Below are 25,701 nucleotides of genomic sequence, written 5' to 3'. Positions count from 1 at the left end.
ATAGGAAGCATGTTAGAATCAATGTGTTTTTCACATGATTTATTATGCTCTCTTTGTGCTTCAAATCTTGTGTTTTATGTGAGCATCATTCAAATTTCAAGCCTATTTTAAGGCTATAAAGAAAGAGCTTGTTGGGAGACAACCCAATAGCTATCATTTACTTTCTGTTTGTTTTTTATAACATAATTATTTCCTCTGTAATGATTGTGTTTTTATGTTTTATTTAGTGTTTGTGCCAAGTAAAGCCTTTGGGATGATTTGTATGATGAGTAGAATTGATACGATGCAAAAACAGAAATTTTGACGTCTAGTGAAAAATTTCTATGATTTTACTGGAACGTATTTTTAAGCTAAAATGTTTACACACTATTTACTGACAAATTCCTCATGTATTCCTAAATTTTCAGAATTTTTGGAGTTACATAATTATAGATTCATTAAACATTACTACAAACTGTTCTGTTTCAACCAGATTCTATTTTTGCTTCCATAGTTTGCTTGTTTTGATGATGTTGTGGATTGTATCGGGGGGGGGGGGGGGGGGTAAGCCATGGATAATTTAACACAGTACCTTATGCTAAAATATAATAAGAATCAATTTACAACGGTACCTGAAAGTATTTGATATGTTTCTTATACTAACGGATCTCACGAAGTTTTGTTGAGTTTTATGTGATTGAATTTTTCAAGTTTTGGGTATTATCCCGACGGACAAAGGAATGAGGAGAAGCAAACGCCTAATATTGGGGATGCCCAAGGCACCCCAAGGTAATATTCTAGAAAGACTCTAGTGCTTAAGCTTGGGGATGCCCCGGAAGGCATCCCCTCTTTCGTCTCAATCCATGGGTATGTTACTTGGAGCTACATTTTTATTCATCACATGATATGAGTTTTGCTTGGAGCGTCCTTTGCTTTTGTTTACTTTTACTTTAAGTTTTCCACAATCATCATTTTATGGACAGACCTATTTGAGAGAGATACACCATGATCATAATTTGTTAGAATACTCTATGTGCTTCACTTATATCTCTCAGCTTAGCAGATGCTCTAGTACTTCACTTATATATTTTTCACCACGGTGGCATGTAGATTTTATAGAAACATCATACTCTCATTCTTCACTTCTATTTATCTGAGAGTTAAATAAATACTGACACTAATTTTCATGGGTCATAAGACTAGGTCAAAAATAATAGGTGTTCAATGTATGATAGTTAAAACCATGATGTAGCACATGTAGAGAAATTATGGGTTAATGATATTGATGTGGTGATATTAAAAAGGTGTGAGTGCATTATTATTAATTCAGAGATGTGTCAATATTAAGAGATGTTAAATTTCTTGTTCATATCAAAATTAAAAGGGCATGGTGATCTTGTGTGAGCCTTTGTACTCCTCGTTGAAATCCTAGTGTTGTTTCGAGTCAGAGTCGCGCTATGGTTAATTCCTACCAACCCTCTCCCTCGAGGCATGCGAGTAGTACTTTGATTTTTGATAAACCTAATAAAACTTTGCAATTAGTATATGAGTTCCATATGACTAATGTGACACCATGGACATATGCGATCTCACCTCCTCATATTTGCTAGCCTCTTCGGTGCCATGCATTGCCCGTTCTCACCTCGAGGATCGGTGCAACTTTCTCTAGTGCATCCAAATCCCGTGACATGACACACCCTATTGCACATAAGCATTGTTAAGGAAATCGGTAACTGCTAGCTGCTTGGCCGACTTGGGAGTAGCGATTAATCGGTGAATCGTCCTATTAACTGGATTAATCGGTCGGCCACTAATCGGTAGATTAAATAGGAACCTGTGAACATATTCTAGTCTTTTTTATGTATTATACCCTACTCTCATCCTCTCAGCTATGATATATACCATAATAGGGTACTGTTTGATCAAATCCTAGCTATTGAGGAGCGAGAGGACGATGGGAGAGGTTACATACCAAAAAATTGGGACTTTTTGGCCCACGAGTTAGTAGGGCAACTAAGATTAATCGGCTGACAACCTATTAAGCGGTCTAACATGCCATTTAATCGGCCTTACAAGCCATTTAATCGGCCCGACAAGTTAACGCGATGAATAGGTGTGATTCTAATCGGCCACCCAATGAGTAGAGATATTGTCCCATTAACTGATTAATCGGATGAATTCTTGAACAGTGCACATAAGACTTCTTATATCTTCCACAAAACAGCCACCATACCTACCTAGCATGGCATTTCCGTAGCCATTCCGAGATATATTTCCATGCAAATTCCATCGTAACTTGACATGACTAGTTCGTTCATCATCATAATGATTTTGATGATCATATAGATATGACATAGTATTTTTGGCAAAGCCATCTTTCATCAATTTTTTTGATACATGTCACGCTAGATCCTTGCACATCTTGGTACACTGCCAGAGGCATTCATACAAAGTTATAATATCCTATCAGTGTTCATATTGAGTTATAAGTAAATAAAAGTGTGATGCTTATCATTATTAGAGCATTGTCCCGGTGAGGAAATAATAATGGGGGGTCCAAATGAGCCCACCATAAAAACGAATGAGAGAAAAAGATAGAAGGGACTTTGCTACTATCCTTCACCACACTTGTGACTCAAAGTGGCACCTTGTTCTTCATATAGAAAGTCTCATGTTATATCAATCATATGCTAGTGGGAATCATTTTTTCATAAACTTGGCTTGTATATTATGATGACGGGCTTCCTCAAATGTCTGAGGTCTTCATGAGCAAGCAAGTTGGATGCACACCTCACTTAGCTTCAGTGGAGCTTTCATACATTCATAGCTCTAGTACATCATTTGCATGGCAATCCCTACTCCTTGTATTGATATCTATCGACGAGCATCTCCATAGTCGGTTGGTATTTCTAGTTGATGTGAGACTATCTTCTCCACTTTTTATCCCTTTGAAACCTACCACCATATTCTATTCCACCTATATATATCCTATGTCCAATGGTTCACGCTCATGTATTGCGTGAAGAATAAAAAGTTGATGCATATTGAAAATGTATGATCCAATTTCCTGACTTGGACATCGTGGTGCCTGACATTTGTGTTAATGTGGTGAAGATCAAGCCATGCCTTCCTAATATAATAAGATGAATGGGGGTAAAACAACCTTTGAGGATCATATACTTTGAAAGATTAACTATTTTTCTGCTTATTCTTATAAGTATTGCTATGTTAATGTTTGTTAATTCATCGTCTCTCAATGAGCATGCATGCATAAGGTTACATAATGGGTAGCATATCACATAAAAAATTCTATTTTTATCATTTACCTACTGTAGGACGAGCTGGAATTAAGCTTGGAGATGCTTGATACGTCTCCAATGCATTATATTATCATTATAGAATTATTTTGGGGCATTTATTTACCAATTTATAATATGTTGAGCACTAACCTATTGACCCAATGCCTGGTGCCACTTGTTGTTTTCTGCATGCTTTCCACTTTAGAGGTTTACCATACCAAACAAAGTCCAATTAACCTGAAACTTTTTGGAAAAAAATTCTGAACCAAAAGAATACCACCAAGCATTAGAAGAAGGTTGGGGACCACACGAGGGCCCCATAGGCCAACTCGGCGCGGCCTCGGGGGCGCCCTGTTGCCTGTGGGCCTCTCGAGGCTCTCCCAACTCTGTTCTCTAGATTATAAATTCTCAGATAACCTAAAAAATCCCAGAGGCAATCAGAAAACACTTTTACGCCGCCGCAAGTCTCTGTTCTGATGGGAGGCCATCTGGAGCTCCGTTCCGACACCCTGCCGGAGGGGGGATCGATCACGAAGGACCTCTTCATCAACTTTCCTGCCCTCATGATGAAGTGTGAGTAGTTCACCACAGACCTACGGGTCCATAGCTAGTACCTAGATGGCAATCCCTCTCTCTTCATCTTCAATACTATGACCATCGCAACCTCGCTTTGATCCACATGATGTAATTCCTTTTGTGTGGTGCGTTTGTTGGGATCCGATGAATTGTGGATTTATGTTTAGATTATTCATCATAAATATTTGATTCTTCTCTCAATACTGATATGATTCTTTTTTGAATGATTATGATAGCTTAGTAATTCTCTCTGATATATTTAAATACTTTGGACAACTAGACTGATATTTCTTCGGTGAGTGGGGTGCGTTGTAGTAGGTTCAACCTGGTGAATTTCTATATCCCACTGACACAAGGGGACAAGATGCGCCTTTCTGTTGCTGCTACTAAGTATAAAACTATGGGGTTTATTCATATTGCTTGAGTTTACTTTGTCTACATCATGCCATCGTTCTCCATGCATTACTCGGTTTTACTTAATACTCTAGATGCATGTCGGATAATAGTCGATGAGTGGACTAATAGTAATAGGTGCAGGCAAGAGTCGGCCTATTTGTTTATGGATGTGATGCCTATATACACATGATCATTGTCGTGAATATCGCATAACTATCCGCTTTTCTGTCAATTGCCCAACAGTAATTTGTTTACCCACTGTATGCTATTTTTCGCGAGAGATGCCATTAGGGAAAACTATGGCCCCCGGGTCTATTCACAACATATTTACAAAACCTTCAATGCCTTGATTCCATTTAATTGTTTTTATTTTATTATGAAATTTACAATTATCTAAACACCTCACTTGCTTGCAAATAACAAGATCAAGGGGATTGACAACCCTCTTTCCCGCGTTGGGTGCAAGTTGTTTGTCCTTTTATGTGCACCCGCTGAAGACGGTTGTGGTTGATATTGCTATTGGTTCGATAAATGTTGGTTTCACAACTAAGGTAAATACTTACCCACATTGTGATGCGATAACCTATTCCTCTTCATGAAAAACCCAATGCAGATCACACGTATCAATCATACCCTAGTTGACTCGATTATATAAGATATATCATCCATATCCATCATCGTCAAGTAGTCCTACAAAGGAATTACACACTCCTGTGATAAGCTTCATGGAATTGTTAATTGATAAAGGTTGATGATGACAAAAACAATGAATCCCTCTCTCTCTAGCCTCGAATGGACTCCAGATTAGTCTCCCGGCAAGGGTGGCGGAGGCTCTGTATCATAAAACGCGATAAAAATTTCTCTCTAGTTTTTTCTTGGGAAGATGGAATATATAGGCTTGTAATTACGTCAGACGGTGGCTCATGGGCCAAGAAGCTCATAAAATGCACCCTGGGGGTAAGCGTGGCCCCGTTGTTCATGGCCTGCTAGGGGCCCCCTCCGGCAGTTGTTCGCTCCAGTACTGTTTAATTTATTCCATAAAAGATATTCATAAAGTTTCTTCGAATTCCAAGAATTTATATTTGTACACAAAAGTAACCCCAAAGTAGGTCTGCTAAAAAATAACATCAGTTGAGGTTAGTTTCATTCAAATCTTGCAAATTAGAGTTCAAAACAAGAGAAAAAGTGTTTGAAAAGTAACTATGTTGGAGACATATCACATCACACACGACTAAACTAAGGAACACGTGTGTGATTATTTCAACAATCGCGCAATATTTTTTACTGCAACCGTTTGCCCACAAAACACACAACTTATTATTGTTTGTGTTATTTTTGGTCTTGCCACACAACTCTATGACATGTTTGTCATGTATCACACATATCTTGTGGTAGCCAATCGTTTGTGTTATTTTGGCTCGATGAAAACAGTTCAACAGAATGGCATGTATGTCGTGCATCGCACACATCTCATTGTGTGGAATCATTTGTGTTATGTTGGCTTATCACAAACAATTCATCTTGTTAATTTGTATGCCATGTATAGCGCACACAACTCATCTCTGAATCAAGATTGATTGATCGGCCATCACAACCATTTCATTTTCTTTGAGACGATTTTATTTTTCTATTGTTTGTGATGCGTGCATCGCGCATGGTTCGCTTGAATGGTGTGTGATACGTGTGACATGTTAGCTGCAATATATATAGTAGCACTCCACATTTGTACCATGTGTAAGTGCATGCATGGATGAAGGTACACGATGCACATGGTACTAAGATATGCTTCTATACCTAGTTGGCGGAAAATGCTAAACGTGGTATAGTACCATGTTGGGTTCTACTGTAGGTGCATCGCATGCAAATTAAAATTTTCCTACGCGAAGAATAACCAAGAACATGATACGAAGATGGGTCACAGATTGCTACCACTAGATGCGCACTGTCGTGCAGTGGAAGTAGATGTGGTAGCACGTTCGCGTGGTCCGTCTCCTCCTTGTCCGATCTCCCTTAAATAGCTGGCCATCGGATTCCTCTCCCACGGATAGTGGATCGTTGGATACCACATACAGGTTCGTCAGAGTGGCGCAGGTGCACCGCCTCTCATGGTATCCGCGCGTGCAGGAAGAACACCGTGCGGCGGACTGCTAGGTCCAGATCACATAGTTGGTGGTAGCGAGTGGAGGTGGCTTGGTGCAACACATGCACAGTCTTAATGACGGCACCAAAGCGATCAACTTATTAAGTGTGTCGCACCTCCACTATATATAGGCATCTGATGCGGGCTCAACTCTTGGGCCTCGCATGGGCGCTAAAGCCCACGTTTTCCTTCCCTTAAGAATGCGACCCCTTAGGTTCTCGTTCACTTGGTGACTCCAAGTGTCTAATGAAGCTGGTTTGGCGAACATGTACTTCATACTTATGTTCCTTTTGCCAGATGATATACGTTGTCGTGCTCAAGGCGACATGGTCATCCTTGTTGCCGCATGACCTCTTTCTTGTTCCGGTGAATTTGACCATCATTTGGATTATCTCATAATCCTCATCACATGGCCATGCTTATCCAAGTCAGATCACACGAAGGGCCCAGAGTATATATCTCCTGATCGGAGGGGTAAATCACATCTTGCTCGACCACGCACTCGCAGCATGGGTCTGGACAAGCCCGAAACCTACCTTTGTAACTACCCAGTCACGGAGTAGCATTTGGTCGGCCCTAAGAAGCTCTGTCACCATCCCGAGTACATGCGCCAGCTCATGTCTTATTACATAGCACGTATGTTGTACGAGAGACTCATAGACGACCTATCACTGTGTCTCATAGTTGGGTCTGTCCAACTTAGACCTTATCTCCACTCGGATCCAACTAAATCGAATCCGACTAGATCTTTCTGAGTCCATATTATCGGCTAGCATCCAACGCTACGTGGTTAGTGAGACCATACCATCCACCGTGTCATATGCTAGTCTAGTTGGTTGCGCGTTGATGACGAGATGATGTATATACTTCTCGCACCTCGTTGGTTACCCCAATGTAGCGACCCGACTCAAAATGAGTCAAGCCTCTGTGTATCTGTGCCATCCCTGGATCAGTATGCTGGCACACACAGTACATCAATGTATATATCAAAGTGCAATCACATGTAAATAGTGTAAAACTGATATATACCTTAAATATCTTAGCGGAAGCAGTCAAGGGAGTGGAGTCCCAATAAACACCAATGGCAAGTTGAGTGTAGACCGTAACCCTGAATCGTACTCTTACTCGTCGAAGAAAAAAAAATATCTGCAACATAAGACGTTGCAGCCGTGTAGGTCAGCATATTGAATATGCCGGCAAGTCACATAAGAGAGGGGTGAAAAGTAATCATCTATACTATATGCATATATGGCAGGTGGGGCTATAAGTTTTCAGCGAAAAGCAAGTTTTCTCCTACATCAAGAGAGAGCTAAAAGCAAAATGTTACTACATTGTTGGTTGTTAACGAGATGGTTCCACCAACCAATTCTCGTACCCATGTTGTCAATAATACCCACATCAATATTGTTATTTGTGTTGAGAATTTCAGATAACTTCAGTTCCTTTGGCTCAAGTTGTCCATGACCGTGGACACGGCTAATCGATTAGGTTTGAGTACTCTGCAGAGTTTTGCACACGTTCCCCACAAGATTTGATCGCCTCCGAGTATGTCCTCGCACTTCAGGGTGTTTGAAGACCGGATGATCAAAACATGGTCTTTCAACGGGTCCCTCTGAATCCCTGTCGGTGCCCATCCAATCCAACCGTTCTTCTACATCTGCTAGCACCGCCTGTCCAGAGTCGCCGCATTGTCCAACCAAGCCAGAGCCCATAATGACTTGTGGCTGTGCAGGTAAGCCTTGGGTCTTGAAAATATCCGTCCGTCTCTTTGAGCCTGGGTGAAGCTTTCCGCAGGATGTCATGGCCTCTCCAGCATCCCGGGTCATCCACTGGGTTCTCCAGGGAGCCGATCAACCGTCCTTCACCCAGAGTTGCATTGCGTCCGAGGTCTTGAAAATCTTGTCTTAACCAGTCTTGATTATTTAATCAACCTCGCATCACTCGTGTTATGCACTCAACCGAAATCCCGTCTACTCAAGCATAGCAATATGAAATTTGTCGTCCCGGGGCCAAGTATCGGGGTTGTTGTGTGCCTACCACATGATACTACAACCTTTACTAAAATTTCCAAGTACCTAAGCAGCATGCAATTGGGCATAGGATGGTAGAACTACGATGCATAAAACATAGGTGATAGTATGATCAAAATGACTTGCCTGGTATTACTTGATGAAGATAGTCGCTCTCATAATCCTGATAATTCTACTCGCCACACTCCGAGCAATCTATCGTAAACAAATAGCATTCAATAAACATTCATGCCAAAAAGGAAGAACCAAGAGAACATAAGAACAAAGCATGTCTTGGTGCAAAATAACAACATACTAAGGTTTAATAAAAAGGTCCTAAGTGTGTTGTAAAGTGAAGGTGCATGAATGAGATCAAAAGAGTTAATGGACGAGGAACCATTGCTATATAAGCTCGACTTGCATACACTATGGGAGATGATCAAAAATATTGGGAGAACAACATGAATGTTGTTTGACAAATAGTATAAGACATAAGAATTTATTTGTAGAAAGAATTTTTTGAAATGGAGCACTAGAACGCAAGTTATAGCGAATTGAAGTATGAATTAAATTTGCATTAAAAAGGTCAATAGAAGTTGAACTGAAGTACGGTGGTTATGTAAAAAAATATATGACATGAGTGTTTAGGGGTGAAATGAATCAATTGAAAAGGTGGTACGATTTGCAAGATAAGATCAAATGAATGTTCGAATACAAATTTGAATCGCTCAAATTTGTAAGGTTCAAAGGTCGAAACTAATGATGCTATTGGATATAGTAGATCAATATGAGCGTGTAGAAAAAGAATTACTAGATTTGAACTAGCGGATCAAAAGATACAAATACTTCAATATAACATTGAATGGGCTTAGAGCGATGTGAACACTTTTGGGCACTAATAGATAAATCTGATTTGATCAAAATTATAAGTTTAAAAGTTAAAACTAATGATACAAACGGGAAGATTACTTTGATACGAATCCGACGCAATTGGATTCATCTAAAACGGAGCTACGGATAAAAAGATATGATCAAAAGAAGTTTGAATATGAATATGAACAAATTTCGAAATTTGAAAATTTCAAAAAAAAATTGATATGATAGGTTCGTCGGATAGGTGGGATCAAGACGAAACTCTAGGCGTTGGTTTCATCTAATTCGGATAAACGAGTAAAAAGTTATGGCTATTTGAAAAATCAGGGCCAAGCTGTTTAACGGAAGAAAAGTGTTATGTCTAAAAGAATTCTAGTACTAATGTGTAAATACGAAGACTAAATGATATATCTAATTACTCTACCGTATACTAGTGTAGGAATACTAGTCTAGAAATAATAAACTACGGGAGTATAAAAAAAATACGAAGAGAAATACCTTTAGAATGCAGAGTAAGAATTAATTCCAATGAGGAGACGACTTCGAGAAATCCCGCCGAAGAGAAGAAAAAATATTTTTATTTAATAAATCTAGTTAAGCCAAAAGATTGAATTAACCCGAAATAGATGATTTTTGGATGCTCCTATGAGTCTATACTTATAGGTGAAAGGGAGCTGTAAAGGTCCATAGATAAACAATGTGGGACTAAACATATATGTAATGTAGGCAAACTAGAAAAAGGAGGGAAATGGAAGTGCCGCATGGGCCAAAGCAATTCGGCCACCGCACAGCACATGCACATGGTTGGGCTGGTTGGCCTCGACACGCTTTGTTTTTTCTTTCTTTTTTTGCGAACGAACAATTTTTTTAAAAAAAACAAAGAAGAAAAACGTATAAATGAAAAACAGAGAACATTTTATATAGACATATTATATATCAAAATTTTCAGAATAAAATTTTCTAAAACATGAACATATTTTCAAAACCAAGAAAAATACTTTTTAAAAAATATATATTTTTTTGCAATAACTTTAAGATGAAAAGGAATTTGAATTTCAAATAAATTGCAAATACTTAAAATTTGAATCAAGACATTGTCTCTGATTTTGGAGTGTCATTTTCCTCCTCTCGTTTGATTTCTTTTTTTTTTAAATCAAAGGGTTTTGAAAATATTCAAACTCAAAATTGAAAAGGGATTCAAAATAGAAAATTTTGGGAAAGTCATTTTATTCCCTCTCATCTTTTTTGAGAAGTTTCAAATTCCACTCAAGTTTCAATCACTCAAACAAACAAACAATCAATCTAATAATATTATTAACATTTCAAAATTTGGGATGTTACACCCAAGTGGAAGGTTGAGATGTAGTCAGCAGCAAGTTTACCCTCACACGAAGAATACAAGGTTTATCGAACCAGGAGGACTCCTAGGATTAACAAGTAGGTGTCTCCCACCCTGGCACTAGCAGAAGACGTGGACTTGCACACACACAAATACCTTTGCTCCAAATGAGTACAGAGAGGCTGTCAATCTCTTCGGCCTTGTAGTTTGCACAGGATCAAACCACAAGCGAAAATAGTAAAGTGATTGCAACGAAAAAGTAAATGGAAGCAGTAAATGATGGAGGTGTAAACAATGGTGGTGATATGGACTGGAGTCACATGATGTTCACAAGTGATGTCTCCCTCCCAAAATACGATAAACAACTATGCTTGGGTAAACAAATTACAGTTGGGCAATTGACAGTATTATGAACGCATCGCAATGCTAATTATGCTACTTGATAGTTAGAGATTCAATAGTAATGGGCAGTACGCCAAAACAAGTAGACCATTTATTCATCAACATCTACTTACCAATCATCCACCTTGAGATATCTATCCAGAACATCTTGCCGGTATTAAGTTGCAAGCCCCACCCAAAGTGTAAACTCAAAGCAACAGACAACTGCATTAACGAACTATGCGTAAGAAAAACAATCCTTGCCATCGCGGTCACAAGCACCATTGTTTCCCCCCTGGTGGCAATAGCACATCCCCTAGTCTCATGTTTCTGTCACTCAAGCTAGACATCGAGGGGCATGAACCCACAAGCATGCATAACGCTCCCTCTTGGAGTTGCAATCTACTACTCGGCCAAAGCAATAAATAGCAACAGAGAACATGCATGAATCACTAAGGAACATAATATAAAAGAATAATAAAATATATAACTCATAACAATCTGAACATAATCTCATAATCCATCGGATCCCAACAAACCGAACATAGCAATAGCAAGAGAATTACATAAATGCCTTGATCATGTAGGGCAGATCACAAGAACTAACCATTGAAGCACAAGATTGGAGAGAAGACATCACAAAGCTACTAGTCATGGACCCATGGTCCAAGGAGGGCTACTCATGGCAGTTCCGGGAAATGTCCATGGCGATGGAGAAGCTCCCAGAGGTCAATCCTCCCTCCGGCAGGGTGCCATGAAGAGATCTCCCGACGCACTCGATCTCGGAAGCGCTCCGGTGGCGGAACGATGGAGAAATTCACGATTCCGGATGTGATTGAAGGGTTTTCTCATGGAGGAGTAAATATAGGCCAAAGTAGGGCACCGGAGGAGGTGGGACCCACCCAGGCGGCCTCTTGGTGTGGCTAGGGGTAGGCCGCGAACACAGGTCGCCTGGGCGGCCCCTGGCCCATCTTCGGTGATCTGGAAGCTTCCGGTACGCTGATTTTTATATATTTTTCTCGGGATTTTTTGTGCTTCGGAAAATTCGGTAAAAGCCCGTGCAAAAAAGACATCAGCAGACAGGAACTGGCACTGGGTGCACGGAGTTAGTAGGTTACTCCAAATATGTGTAAAGTGATATAAAATTGTAGCAAAACATATAATAATGTCACCCAAAAGATCATGGAACAAGCAGAAATTATAGATACGTTTGGGATGTATCAACATCCCCAAGCTTAATTTCTGCTAGTCCTCGAGTAGATAAATGATAAAACAATAATTTATGTGGTGACATGCTAACACACATATAAGAACTTCAAAGTAAAGCAAGTAAGATATGCAATTCAAGTCAAGACAATAACAAGCAAGAGTATATATCTAGTATTGAAATTAGCAAAGTAAGAACATAAAGGTGCAAGAGCTCTCACTGTCCGTGACTCGAATGTCTCCAAATGGTGTTTGCGTGCAAGAAGTGGGAGATGGGTTGAGATCATAAAATATATTTTTAATTGAGCACTCAATCTACTAAACCTCACACTTGGTCTCCTTCGGAATCTTATTTTGACTCATCCCCAGAGCACTAGTCAGACACAAGTCAAAATGATCCTCTCCCTTTCGACTTTGATCACTCATGCAATGGATGAGCGTAAGAAAGATATGTTCGCACTTAGGATGTGATGATGAGATGATGTACATACTTCTCACACCCTGTTGGTTACCCCAAGTGGAAGGTTGAGATGTAGTCAGCACCAAGTTTTCCCTCACACAGGAACTGTAAGGTTTATCGAACCAGGCGGACTCCTAGGCTCAACAAGTAGGTGTCTCATGTCCTGGTCAGCAGAATACGTGGACCTGCACACACAACAAATAACTTTGCTCCCAATGAGTACAGAGAGGTTGTCAATCTCTCCGACCTTTTAGTTTGCAAAGCATCAAAACACAAGCGGGAAGGTAATAGTGATTGCAACGAAAAAGTAAATGAAAACGATAAATGGCAGAGGTGTAAACAATGATGGTAATATGGACCGGAGTCACATGATGTTCACTAGTGATGTATCTGTCCCAAAAGACGATAAATAACTATGCTTGGGTAAACAAATCACAGTTGGGCGTTTGACAGAATTATGAACGCACCACAATGCAAATTATGCTACTTGATAGTTAGAGGTTCAATAGTAACAGGTAGTACGCCAAGACAAGTAGACCATTTATTCACTAGCATCTACTTACTAATCATAATCTTGAGATATCTATCCAAAACATCTCTCCGGTATTAAGTTGCGAGCCCAACCCAAAGTGTAAACTCAAAGCAATGGACAACTGCATTAACGAACTATGCGTAAGGTAAACAATCCTTGCAACCGCGGTCACAAGCACCTTTGCTTTCACCCTCGTGGGAACAACACATCGCCTAGTCTCATGTTTCTATCACTCAAGCTAGACATCGAGGGGCATGAACCCATAATCATGCATAACGCTCCCTCTTGGAGTTACAGTCTACTACTCGGCCAAAGCAATAAATAGCAACGGAAAACATGCATGAATCACTAAGGAACATAATATAAAAGGATAATCAAATATATAACTCATAACAATCTGAACATAATCTCGTAATCCATCGGATCCCAGCATACCGAGCATAGAAATAGCAAGAGAATTACATAGATGCCTTGATCATGTAGGGCACCTCACAAGGACTAACCATTGAAGCACAAGATTGGAGAGAAGACATCGCATAGCTACTGGTCATGGACCCATGGTCCAAGGAGGACTACTCACGGCACGTCTAGGAAGCGTCCATAGCGGTGGAGAAGCTCCCGGTGGTCAATCCTCCCTCCGGCAGGGTGCCGGGAAGAGGTCTCCTGACGCTCCCGATCTCAGAAGCGCGGCGGAGGCGGAACGATGCAGAAATTCGCGATTCTGGAAGTTGTCGAAGGGTTTCTTCTTGGGACTCTAATAATAGGCCAAAGGAGGTCACTGGAGTAGGTGGGGCCCACCCAGGCGGCCTCCTGGCGCAGCCTAGGGCCTGGCCGCGCCAGCAGGTCGCCTGGGCAGCCCATGGCCCCGCTCTAGCCCATCTTCAGTGATCCAGAAGCTTCTCTTTCGCTGATTTTTTATATATTTTTCCTGGAATTTTTCGGGCTTCGGAAAATTGGGCAAAAGCCCGTGCAAAATAGACATCAGCAGATAGAAAATGGCACTGGGTGCACTGAGTTAGTAGGTTAGTCCAAATATGTCTAAAATGATATAAAAGTGTAGCAAAACATATAACAATGTCATCCAAAAGATCATGGAACAACAGAAATTACAGATACGTTTAAGACGTATAAACATCCCCAAGCTTAATTTCTACTCGTCCTCGAGTAGATAAATGATAACACAATAATTTCTGTGGTGACATGCTAACACACATATAAGAACTTCAAAGTAAAGCAAGTGAGATATGCAATTCAAGTCAAGACAATAACAAGCAAGAGTCTATATCTAGTATTGAATTTAGCAAAGTAAGAACATAAAGGTGCAAGAGCTCTCGCTGTCCATGACTCGAATGTCTCCAAATGGTGTTTGCGTGCAAGAAGTGGGAGATGGGTTAAGATCATGAAATATTTTTTAATTGATAACTCAATCTACTAAAATTTCACACATGGTCTCCTTCGGAATCTTATTTTGACTCATCCCCACCCACTAGTCAGGCACAAGTCAAAATGATCCTCTCCCTTTTAACTTTGAGCACGCATGCAATGGATGAGCGTAAGCAAGATATGGCACTTAGGATGGAAAATAGAATAATGATGGGGAAGGAAGACAAAAAGGTGTGAAAGTATCACATCAATGAGAACAACCATAGGCAAGAGAAAGCTAAATGATAGATATGATGTGAGGAGTAGGGATTGCCATGGAACGGATGCACATATGAGTTAAGGTAAGCTTTCCAATGGAACTAGTGGGGGTGCATCCAACTTGTTTTCTCATGAAGACCTAGAGATCATTTGAGGAGGCTCATCATTGGAATATGCAAACCAAGTTCTATGGGGTAAGGGTCCCCATATAGTTATGCATGAATAATAATCTTTGTGTAGTACCAATATAGCAATGGAGTACGAGTGTGGATATTCAAAAGGAATAGTAGTGTTGCCCCCTCTCTCTTTTTATTTCTCTTTTTCTTTTTCTCTTTTATTTTTATTTTTTTGTGCCTCTTTGGCTCTTTCTTTTTATATCTCATTTGTCCTCTTTGGGATCTCTCATTTGTCCTCTTTGGGATCTTTTCTTTGTCCTCTTTGGGATCTTTTGTTTGTCCTCTTTGGGATCTTTTCCTCACTTAAGGGCAACACTCTATGTTTTACATGAATAAAAAGAAGATCATCACACTTTATAAGAAGTACTCAACATAAAGACAAGTGAAAACTATCATGATGTATGAAAATGTATGCCTCTGCGAGTGTAGCAGGATATGCAATTATACTAGCGCGTCTTATAGCAATAATTGGGGTAAGGCCCAACTATTATGCGGCTCTACGATCAAGCAAAAGCATGTATGACATGAAGATCAAGTCATGAGATGGTGGATGTTGCATGGCAATGTATCTCGGAAAGGCTATGGAAATTCCTTAATAGGTACGTATGGTGGCTATTTTGAGGAAAGATATAATGGGGCTTATGTATGAAAGAGCATAACATGTCATGGGTTTGGATACACCGGCGGAGTTTGCACCAACTCTTAATTTGAGAAAGGGCAATGCACGATACCGAAGAGTCTAGCAAAATATGGATGGTGGAAGTGCCAACAATCGAATACTCACATTAGTCCGAAGAATTCATACACTTATTATCAGTAACTCTCTATCTAGTTAGGAAATTCACAAAGAGACAAGTACCCCGAGGAGGAGTGTATGGGGTTTTGGTTATGCTTGCGCATCCTCGACTCATGGTAACGTGAGGGTACTCTATATATTCCAACCCCTCCAGAGGTTAGCGATCAATTTAGTAGCTAGAGTTCTCAACTAATTTTTAGTTTTTGAAAAACACACAGATTTCCCAAAATACGACACCTATCACTAATAGGCTCAAGCTCTTGGCACCAATAGTCCAAAAATTACTGAAATCAATACATCAAAACTATTACAAGTTACTACTATACTTAAATAACAACCTCAGTTACCTACTCATGCAAGACATACAACTTAGTGCAACGAGCCAACTCTCTAGACAAGATAAGCATGATAACTCAAGAGCCAAAAGCAACCTAAATAAAAGCTCTTAAAAAGATAAGCATGAAAACTAAGAGCTAAGCATGACAGTACCTATGGAAAGATAAAGAGTGGAATGGAGTGTGTTTCTCTCCCAAACAAGGTAGGCTAGGTTCCGGGTGTTTATGAACAACAAGCAAAAATTAAACAAACTAGAAAGCAAATAGCGGGAGGCTCCAAGCATAGCACATAACATATGAAGTGATAAAAATATAGTATGAAGATGGACGAACTGATGATTGTTGATAGAGAAGGGGATCCACGGGGGCATCCCCAAGCTTAGACGCTTGAGTCTCCTTGAATATTTCTTGGGGTGCATAGGGGCATCCCCAATATTGACCACTTGACACTCCTGTATCTTCTTTCATCATCTCCCATCGCATACTTGAAAACTCCCGTCATACGGAACTCATCATAAGCTGATTAGAGTGGTTAGTACCCTTAATAAAAATAATTCATTACCTGCTGGAAATAAAGATTTTCATGAAAAGCTACTGCTTCTTATGATTTCCAAAAGGTTTTTGCAAATAAGAATCAAGCTCAGGATATGCAAAAGAATGGAAACACAAAACATGGCAGAATCTGTGAAAAACAGAACAACGGGTAGTAAATAATTTATTCGGGGCACTTCTGCAACTCAAATAAAAAAACTCAGAACATATGCCAGAAATGCAATTATATAGAGCATGCTGTAAAACAAATTCAGCTCAAAAAAAAGATCTGGTGATTTTTGGCGAATTGTTCCGTCAAGCAGACAGAATTTGTTTCTGGACAACATGTCACAATTTTTGAACTTTCTTGCAATCGGAGGCTATAACTTGACACAAAGCTTAAAAATAAAGATACAATGATCAAGACCACTAAAACGGAAAGTAAAAAACAAATTGGGTTGCCTCCCAACAAGCTTTTTATTTTATGCCTTTGAGCTAGGCATAATGCAAGAAGATCAAGTATTATCAACTCCAAAAGAATAACTTGCCCGAGTAACAGACTCATAAGGTAACTTAATCTTCTTTCTAGGGAAGTGTTTCATTCCATTTTTAAGAGGAAATTGGAATTTAATAATTCCCTCTTTCATGTCAATGATAGCACCAACGGTGCGGAGAAAAGGATGTCCCAAAATAATTAGACATGAAGAATCACATTCAATGTTCATAATAAGAAAATCAACGAGCACATAATTATCATTGACAATAAGAAGCATATCATAAATTCTCCCTAAAGGTTTCTTTATGGAATAATCAACAAGACGAACACCAAAAGAACATGGATCATAAGGTTTCCAATCAAGCATATCATACATTCTTTTGGGCATAACGGAAGCACTAGCTCCAACATCACACAATGCAAAGCAAGAGATATTATTCAATTTAATTTTGACCATAGGATCCCAACCATCTTCTAGTTTTCTAGGAATAGAAGTCTCTAGCTTGAGCTTCTCCTCCTAAATTTGATAAGAGCATTGGTAATATGCTCGGTGAAGGCAATATTGGGTGTACTAGTGTGGGCGTCTTTAGCCATTCTTTGCAAAAAGGTGATAACTTCAGAGAGACTACAATTGTCAAAATCAATATTATTGCTATTAAGTAAAATTGTAGTGTCATCCTCTATGTTTAATTTCCTCTCTATTATAAGGGTTTGGACGTCTTCCCAAGTTTGGGGACGTTTAGGAGCAACTTCAAACCAAAGATCTCGTGGCTTCCCGCCGCAACCATGCCAAGGGCATAATTCTCCATAATGACTAGTATTGTCACATGGTTTACTTGTAAAAAGACCCTTAGTGGTAACTGGAGCAATAGAAGAGAATGTATAATCATTGTTGTTGTGACTAGTGGAGTCACCCAACTTGGTGTTTTCAGCGGAACCCATAGCAACGGCAACAAGCAAGAACAAAGCAACTAATTTTTTGTGTTTTTTTTGGTGTAGGACCTTAAAGAAAAAACTAAAAAGCAAACTAACAAGACTAAAAAGCAAAGGTAAAGGATAGCATGCAACTCCCCTATATTGAAGACTGAAGTCACTACAAGAAATATGTCAACTAATGACCTTTTGTCAGTGACGCTGGAAGGAATGGTCATAAATCTATGACCATTTGACATCATTTGGTCGTAAGCTGTCTGGAGGGGTCCTAGCCCCAAATACCAACGACCATTTTCATCAGAAAGGTCATCACTTACTTACTGGAAAAGGTCATAAAGCAGACAGCACCTGGCACTGCCTTATTTCTAGGTGATAATGACCAATATGAATGGTCATTACTAGGCTGGTGCCAACGGTGGTGGTGCTGACGCCACGGCCACCTCACCCATTGGCAGTTGTTGTTGTTGCTGTTGTTATCTACATCAGAGAGCTGAATTGAGATGTTGCCTGTTGCTAACCAGTCGACCATAACATCATGCCATAACATCCTACCATAACATCAGTGAAGCAAAATAGAAGCAACAAAATAGAAGCAACCATAACATCCTCCCATAACATCAAAAGTAAACACATTCGAACACAGTTCACAACAACGTGCCGATAACACAGTGCGCAAAAGTACAACAGTTCACAACGACATCGATAAACCGAGGATCTGTTGGAAATATGCCCTAGAGGCAATAATAATTAGTTATTATTATATTTCTTTGTTCATGATAATCGTTTATTATCCATGCTATAATTGTATTGATTGGAAACACAATACTTGTGTGGATACATAGACAAAACACTGTCCCTAGTAAGCCTCTAGTTGGCTAGCTCGTTGATCAAAGATGGTCAAGGTTTCCTGACCATAGGCAAGTGTTGTCACTTGATAATGGGATCACATCATTAGGAGAATCATGTGATGGACTAGACCCAAACTAATAGGCGTAGCATGTTGATCGTGTCATTTTGTTGCTACTGTTTTCTGCGTGTCAAGTATTTGTTCCTATGACCATGTGATCATATAACTCACTAACACCGGAGGCATGCTTTGTGTGTATCAAACGTCGCAACGTAACTGGGTGACTATAAAGATGCTCTACATGTATCTCCGAAGGTGTTCGTTGAGTTAGTATAGATCGAGACTGGGATTTGTCACTCCGTGTGACGGAGAGGTATCTTGGGGCCCACTCGGTAATACAACATCACACACAAGCCTTGCAAGCAATGTGACTTAGTGTAAGTTGCGGGATCTTGTATTACGGAACGAGTAAAGAGACTTGCCGGTAAACGAGATTGAAATAGGTATGCGGATACTGACGATCGAATCTCGGGTAAGTAACATACCGAAGGACAAAGGGAATGACATACGGGATTACATGAATCCTTGGCACTGAGCTTCAAACGATAAGATCTTCGTAGAATATGTGGGATCCAATATGGGCATCCAGGTCCCGCTATTGGATATTGACCGAGGAGTCTCTCGGGTCATGTCTACATAATTCTCGAACCCGCAGGGTCTGCACACTTAAGGTTCGACGTTGTTTTATGCGTATTTGAGTTATATGGTTGGTTACCGAATGTTGTTCGGATTCCCGGATGAGATCACGGACGTCACGAGGGTTTCCGGAATGGTCCGGAAACGAAGATTGATATATAGGATGACCTCATTTGATTACCGGAAGGTTTTCGGAGTTACCGGGAATGTACCGGGAATGACGAATGGGTTCCGGGTGTTCACCGGGGGGGGGGGGGGGGGCAACCCACCCCGGGGAAGCCCATAGACCTTGGGGGTGGCGCACCAGCCCTTAGTGGGCTGGTGGGACAGCCCAAGAAGGCCCTATGCACCATAGGAAGAAAATCAAAGAGAAAAGAAAAAAAAGAGGAGGTGGGAAAGGGGGGAAGGACTCCTCCTTCCAAACCTAGTTGGATTCGGTTTGGAAGGGGAGGACTCCCCCCCTTGGATTGGCCGACCTCCTTGGGGCTCCTTGAGCCCCAAGGCAAGGCTCCCCCTCTTCCCCCTATATATACAGAGGTTTTAGGGCTGATTAGAGGCAACTTTGCCACGGCAGCCCAACCACATATCTCCACGGTTTTACCTCTAGATTGCGTTTCTGCGGAGCTCGGGCGGAGCCCTGCCGAGATAAGATCATCACCAACCTCCGGAGCGCCGTCACGCTGCCGGAGAACTCATCGACCTCTCTATCTCTCTTGCTGGATCAAGAAGGCCGAGATCATCGTCGAGCTGTACGTGTGCTCAATGCGGAGGTGCCGTCCGTTCGGCACTAGGTCGTGGGACTGATCGCGGGACGGTTCGCGGGGCGGATCGAGGGACATGAGGACGTTCCACTACATCAACCGCGTTCACTAACGCTTCTGCTGTGCGATCTATAAGGGTACGTAGATCGAATATCCCCTCTCGTAGATGGACATCACCATGATAGGTCTTCGTGCGCGAAGGAAATTTTTTGTTTCCCATGCAACGTTCCCCAGCAGGATCATGGAGGGTGACTAAATGGTACCTAGAGCCTTCAGGAGGGCTGCATGCTCTGCCCTGGTCTTGATGTCTTGATCAGCACTCTGTGATAAACCGCGTGCATGCGACATAAGGTGTTCAAAAATCCCATCCCTGGGCTTTGGCTTTGTGGTGCAGCATGGGCATCTGAACATTCCCCTCCTGAAGTAGGCCGCCTTCCCCTTCTCCATGATCTTCTGGGCTTCCTTCTCAATGAAGGACTCTTTGTTTCCGTCCTCCACGTCATCTCCAGAGTTATACTTCACACACAAATTAATTGCGCACACATTATGCATTCATATAGGCATTATGGAGCCAGAACACACACTTCTGATTCAGAATGATGCAATGAACAAACATCAGATAATTTCCATTTACCAAATTTTAATGAACAAACAAAGAAAAAAGTCATGTACAGTAATCTAATTAAACAAACAATATTAAAACACTCTCTACATCAATTTCATTAAAAAGCCCACCAACATGCATTCATATAGTGCTTACGCTGAACTAAAATAGTTGGGATTGCCTCATACGGTTCGTCGTCGTCGTAGTCATAGTCATACGGGCTCTTGAACCCAGTCTTGGCGATCTTCCTCTTCATGCCTGCAGCTTCCTTTTCCTACAATATAAGTAATTCGATTAGTACAAACGATGTAACACAGTATTCAAAAGGTCAAGCATTCAACAATGTGCTTCTAATTACATTCATAGTGCTGCTGCATCAGCCACCCTATTCTCTGCACTGGGTCTGTCCTTTGTGCATTTCACTTATACAATCTTTCGATCCTTCATACAAAGATTTAAATGTCCTTTCAAAAAATCAAACTGTACTCTGTAACTATATGTTATGTATACACTTCTTTTGTCGGGACATGTGCTGGATGTCACAATGAAATTGGCCATGGACGTAATCAGCCAATATATGACTATACTGTAACTATATGCTTGTAATATGACTATGAGGTAGCTCTTTGTTGTTTTGTGTACTAATTAAGAAGTTGCATTGCTATTGACTTTACCAACAAAAACATGCAGTTCTCCATGTCAGGAAACCATCCATACCAAAAAACTTGTTACAAGGAGCGCTTTCATCCAAAATGTGATGTCTGCAAGCAATTTGTAAGTATCACTTCATTATCTTTTCTTATCTATTTGCATAAGACGATTCTCTCTGTTCTGCATTTTATATAGCAGAACATTGCACTATAGGGCTGCTCAGCCCCTGTCGTGCCTCGGTGAGGGGATAACCACAACAAATCTATCAACATATCCGGCACATAATAAAATCTGAGCACATGAAGCAATCAAGATCCCAATTCAAAACCTAACTCTTATTAAATCCTTACTAATAATCCCAACAAAATGCAAGAGAGGGGGCAGACCTAGGCGAAATTTAGGAATGGGTGTTCGTATATATCAAGCACATGACTTAGGTGAAATCTTTACTAATAAGAGAAAGATTCCGTTGATTCAAGCCAACAAAATGCAAAAGTTCACCAATACATGCAAAAGCAGAGTGTGTTCTGCTCTCTGAATATATGAAAGCAGAAAACCCTATCTAAACAATCTCCTGCTTATCAACGATAACTATGAAAGCAGGAGAACGGGAAGCATTACCACATCCACATGCACAAATCAAGATTGAAATTAAAGAAATCCAAGTCTCAATATATAAATCTATGTAGCATTCAAGCACGAATCAACTATAAAAAAACCAGAAAACCCTATCTAAAAAACCCACCTCATCGTCGGCAGCACCGCTCGAGGTCGTGTCCTCCTGCTTCGGCACCTCCTTAAGATCCGTAGCGGCGACAGCGGTTGCGGTCATGTCCTCCTGCTTCGGCACAGGCACCTCCTCTAGTTCCGCAGCAGCGGCGACAGCGGTTGCGGTCGTGTCCTCCTGCTACTTCGGCACCTCAAGCAGATCCGCAACGGCGACGGCGTGATGAGCGCCCTCCATTGGGAGACGAGGCGACGAGGGAGACGATGCGACGAGGGAGACGAGGGAGACAAAGAGGGAGACGAGGCGACAAAGTGGGAGACGAGGGAGACGAGGCGACAAGGGAGACGAGGGAGACGAAGTGGCAGTTCCCCCTTTATACGATGTGATAGTTCCTGCAACGTCCCGTCCGCCACGTGCCGTCCGGGACATCTTACAAAAAGCAAATGGCATAGACACCTTCATTGAAGGCATTGGAGATCCAGATTGCTGATCAGTTGAAGGCATTGGAGAAGAACCAAGAGAAGTTCAAGATGATGAGGGACATTTTGGATGGATGAGCTGATGAGATGAAGAGGATGTCCACTATGCTATGGTTGATGTGTTGTTGTGTTGCTCTGTTGCTCTTTTGTACCAATGTTGTAATGCAAGATGATCAGAATCTCTATATTATGTATGATTAAGTGACTCCACTATGCTATGTTTGTAACTGTACTATGCTATTGTTGGTGTGTTGCTCTTTTGTAGCAATTTTGTAATGCAAGATGAGAAGAATCTCTTAATTATGTATGATTAAGTTACTTTATCTTTGTTCAACCCAAGTATGTTGATAGATTGGTTGATCTTACTTGTTGTATCTTAAAAGATGAGAAGAATCTCTTAATTATGTATGAGTTGAAGTATCTATTTAATCATAGAAACACCAAAAGGTTTCCAAGATTCAACCACTAGGTAGGAACGGTCATGCCCGCCGTTTCGATCGCATTTTGAAACGGCCATGAAAAATTCAAAAAATCAAAAAAATGGGAAACCTTTGCATTATGTCATCATATGTGATAAAGTTACCATGTAAAATAATAAACTTGTAATACGACAATTATTTTTAAAAAGTGTTCACACAAATGAGCTATCATGTGTGAAGATTCATGGCTTTCAAGCCACATGATCAATCTCATGGCCATATTCATGGCATAGTTGGTTGAAATGGTCTCATATTTTGCATAATGGTGCATGTTGGAGTGACAAACAATGTTGATTAAGGAAGTTTTCATCTTCCTTGTATGAAAAATTCATTTTTCATTTTTCAAGTGCCCGAAATGAGTTTTTTTGTGAAGGACCTACCATATATTTGTTTCAAAATTGGTCCAAAATGGCGCCAGAAAACTTTGCTTGATGAATAGATGATGTATATACTTCTCGCACCCCGTTGGTTACCCCAAGTGGAAGGTTGAGATGTAGTCAGCAGCAAGTTTTCCCTCAAACGGGAACTGTAAGGTTTATCGAACCAGGAGGACTCCTAGGCTCAACAAGTAGGTGTCTCTTGTCCTCGTCAGCAGAAGATGTGGACCTGCACACACAACAAATAACTTTGCTCCCAACGAGTACAGATAGGTTGTCAATCTCTCCGGCCTTGTAATTTGCAAAGGATCAAAACACAAGCGGGAAGGTAATAGTGATTGCAACGGAAAAGTAAATGAAAATGGTAAATGGCGGAGGTGTAAACAATGATGGTGATATGAACCGGAGTCACATGATGTTCACTAGTGATGTCTCTCTCCCAAAAGACGATAGATAACTATGCTTGGGTAAACAAATCACATTTGGGCAATTGACAGAATTATGAACGCACTGCAATGCTAATTATGTTACTTGATAGTTAGAGGTTCAATTGTAATGGGCAATAATCCAAGACAAGTAGACCATTTATTCATCAGCATCTACTTACTAATCATCCACCTTGAGATATCAATCCAGAACATCTCTCCGGTATTAAGTTGCGAGCCCCACCCAAAGTGTAAACTCAAAGCAACGGACAACTGCATTAACGAACTATGCGTAAGGTAAACCATCCTAGCAACCACGGTCACAAGCATCGTTGTTTTCTCTCTCGTGGCAACAGCACATACCCTAGTCTCATGTTTCTGTCACTCAAGCTAGACATCGAGGGGCATGAACCCACAATCATGCATAACGCTCCCTCTTGGAGTTACAATCTACTACTCAGCCAAAGCAATAAATAGCAACGGAGAACATGCATGAATCACTAAGGAACATAATATAAAAGGATAATCAAATATATAACTCATAAAAATCTGAACATAATCTCATAATCCATCGGATCCAAACAAACCGAGCATAGCAATAGCAAGAGAATTACATAGATGCGTTGATCATGTAGGGAAGCTCACAAGGACTAACCATTGAAGCACAAGATTGGAGAGAATACATCACATAGCTACTGGTCATGGACCCATGGTCCAAGGAGGACAACTCAAGGCACGTCCGAGAAGCGTCCATGGCGGTGGAGAAGCTCCCGGAGGTCAATCCTCCCTCCAGCAGGGTGCCAGCAAGAGGTCTCGTGACGCTCCCGATCTCGGAAGCGCTGCGGCGGCGGAACGATGGAGAAATTCTTGATTCTGGAAGTTGTCGATGGGTTTCCTCTCGGGACACTAAATGTAGGCCAAAGGAGGGCACGAGAGGAGGTGGGGCCCACCCAGGTGGCCTCCTGGCGCGGCCTAGGACCTTGCGGCGCCAGCAGGTCGCCTGGGCAGCCCGTGGCCCCCTGTGGCCCATCTTCACTGATCCGGAACTTTTGTTTCGCTGATTTTTTACATCTTTTTCCTGGAATTTTTCGAGCTTCGGAAAATTGGGTAAAAGCCCCTGCAAAATAGACATCAGCAAACAGAAACAAGCACTAGGTGCACTGAGTGAGTAGGTTAGTCCAAATATGTGTAAAATGATATAAAAGTGTAGCAAATCATATAACAATGTCACCCAAAAGATCATGGAAGAAGTAGAAATTATAGATACGTTTGGGACGTATCAGGATGGAAAATAGAATAATGATGGGGAAGGAAGACAAAAATTTGTGAAAGGCTCACATCTATGAGGACAGCCATAGGAGAGAGAAAGCCAAATGACAGATATGACGTGAGGAGTAGGGATTTGCATGTAACGGATGCACATATGAGCTAAGGTAAGCTCTCTAATGGAACTAGTGGGGGTGCATCCAACTTGTTTGCTCATGAAGACCTAGAGCTCATTTGAGGAGGCTCGTCATTGGAATATGCAAACCAAGTTCTATAGTGTAGGGTCCCCAC

Source organism: Hordeum vulgare, chromosome 3H, assembly GCF_904849725.1.
Source record: "Hordeum vulgare subsp. vulgare chromosome 3H, MorexV3_pseudomolecules_assembly, whole genome shotgun sequence".
NCBI lineage: Eukaryota > Viridiplantae > Streptophyta > Magnoliopsida > Poales > Poaceae > Hordeum > Hordeum vulgare.
Note: the sequence above shows the minus strand (reverse complement) of the source record.